The 2228-nt window shown below is 41.3% G+C and overlaps 1 protein-coding gene across 1 annotated transcript in view; it reads left to right on the top strand.

Moving 5' to 3' along the window:
• Positions 1-1676, top strand: part of LOC108746177 (homeobox protein araucan-like) — a 45007-nt gene extending 43331 nt beyond the window's left edge. The window contains exon 8 of the mRNA XM_018482783.1: positions 75-1676. The gene's annotated coding sequence lies outside the window, so the exon portion shown is untranslated. The remainder of the gene's footprint in view (positions 1-74) is intronic.
• Positions 1677-2228: the final 552 nt, after the last annotated feature.

Raw genomic sequence — 2228 nt, 5'->3', positions numbered from 1 at the left:
GGCAAGAAGATGGGTTTACGGGGCACGGGGTAGCGCGCGTTGCGTCGCTACCCCGTTGCTGAAGCAAACTCGAGTGAGAAAGAGTGAGAAGATTTTTAAGTTACCCAGGGGTCGAGTGGCCGAACACGAACTTTCCGCGATCGTCTTCGATGTTCGGATGTACCGCCGGTGTACATCGTCCACTCACACGTACACTCAACACACGTACACCCACACACATGTAATCGTGAGTCCTTCTTTTCCGCTTAGTCAAAGTTTCATTACTGATCATTCAGCGACGTCGCGAGATTTCCGGAATAGTATTGCGCGGTGAAGAGTTGTTGATTTTGTAAATAAAGGACGCGCGCAGATGCCGATCACTTCGAGAATTCGTATTGATTTCACATCGAAGATCGCGTATGTGTATACATATACAATACCTCCGATGGAAGGGCGAATCGTTTCTAAATATCCCGGAAATTGGTGGACGAACGATACGCACCTTCCGAGATCGCGAAGATACTAATCGCGAATTATATACGGGCAACGTGCAAGATAGCACTAATTCTTCGTTACGAAGTAACGGGGTCCTTCTTAACGGTCGTCGCTCGGAATCAGTCGTTTAATTCGGCTCAAGAGAGAGAAAGAGAGTTTCAGAACGCTCGAGCGAATATACTTCGACCAAGTCGCGCGCGGCACGAATATAGAGAAAAAAAAACAAAAAGAGAAAAAGAGCGTAAAAAGAAACACTCGATCTACCTGTTGTAGGTTTAAGGTGAAAATAGGGGAAAGAACAGATGACGTAGCGCATTACAAAGCTACTATCGTTAAACTTACCACTAACTCCTTTAATTATCCGAATGAAATATTAACGTATACCCGAATACCCGCATATAGAGATGGAATGATAAATAGTACACCTACGCATTACACATACACACGGTGACACGCAAGTAACTCTTAGGCCGTAGATCTTAAGGCTGTACCTACTACATCACGAAATTTTATCGGGGTGACGCGTCTTAAGGATTTTACAAAGAAAAAGAGAGATCCTGGCCGCAGAGTATACATCGCTATATTATAAGTATAAATAAATATATATGGGTTGAGTTGGCGCAAAATTCTTACGCGCCTAACAATAAGATTAACAGCGACGAGAGGAGATACGGCGAGAAATTGAATAATAAATCGTTAAGGATCAAATTCGTCCCTTTTCGCGCGAAAACCGTGCACTCGCGCATCTCAGGTCAAGCCGGGACACCAGAGACACAAATTCGTATATGTACTACCATTTTTCCTATAGTACGTGTTGTATTCGATTGTTGTCTAATGCTATATTTTGTTATATTTCTTACAATTATTCATTTCTTTTATGGACAATTTTAAGTTTGTTGGTAGATATAGTCACTATTGATCAGCGTTATATTCTTAAAGAAGAGATTATGGCTTTACTCATAATTCTTACGCGAGAAAGACATCGCGAATGTGTTGCAATAAAAAAAAAAAAGCGGAAATGCGGCGTGCACGGTGCTCGAAACAAAAAATTGTTGATATTTTTTTATATTATATGTATATCGCGCGGGTCGTCCCTCTTTTCGTGAAGCCGATCACGTTGGTAATGACAACCGAGGGTCGCACGACACTAGTATCTTGCGCAAACTGTGAAAGATTGTCGGGTCGTGTTTTGAAGAAAAAAAGAAAAGAAAAAAGAAGAAGAGGCGACTATTATTTTGTACTTTGGCGTAAATGTAAACGGGAGCGCGCGCGCGCGAGTCATCGTCGGCGGTTGAGAGGGAGCGTTGAATGGAACTTGTACATTGTTTTGTAAAGAATACATTTATTTATATCTGTGATAACGGGAGAGTTCAACGGGGGGAAGGAAAAGGAGGGAAAACGATACATAAGGCGTTCGCGGTATCGGTATACTCTGACGAAGACGGTCGGTGCTCGTGCATTCGTTGACACGTATATCATAGTATAATTATATAAATATGGTAATGTTTTTTTGTAAATAATCAGAAAAGGATAGAGAGATAGAGAGAGAGAGAGAGAGAGAGAGGGAAAGGAAAACATGGATAGAGTGTACCGCTTTGCGGACGAAGGCTAGAGAGAAAGAGGCAAATAAAAAATTATATAAATATATAAATATAACGCACGTTTTGTGTACATTGTCGCACCTTCGTGAGAGAATCTATTTGTTGTGAATAGTACACGTAATAATACAGATATATGCTATGATTATTAGGTTT

The sequence above is a fragment of the Trachymyrmex septentrionalis genome, unplaced genomic scaffold (genome assembly GCF_001594115.1).
Source record: "Trachymyrmex septentrionalis isolate Tsep2-gDNA-1 unplaced genomic scaffold, Tsep1.0 scaffold16, whole genome shotgun sequence".
Classification (NCBI taxonomy): Eukaryota; Metazoa; Arthropoda; class Insecta; order Hymenoptera; family Formicidae; genus Trachymyrmex; species Trachymyrmex septentrionalis.
This window is presented reverse-complemented; position numbering and strand designations above follow the sequence as displayed.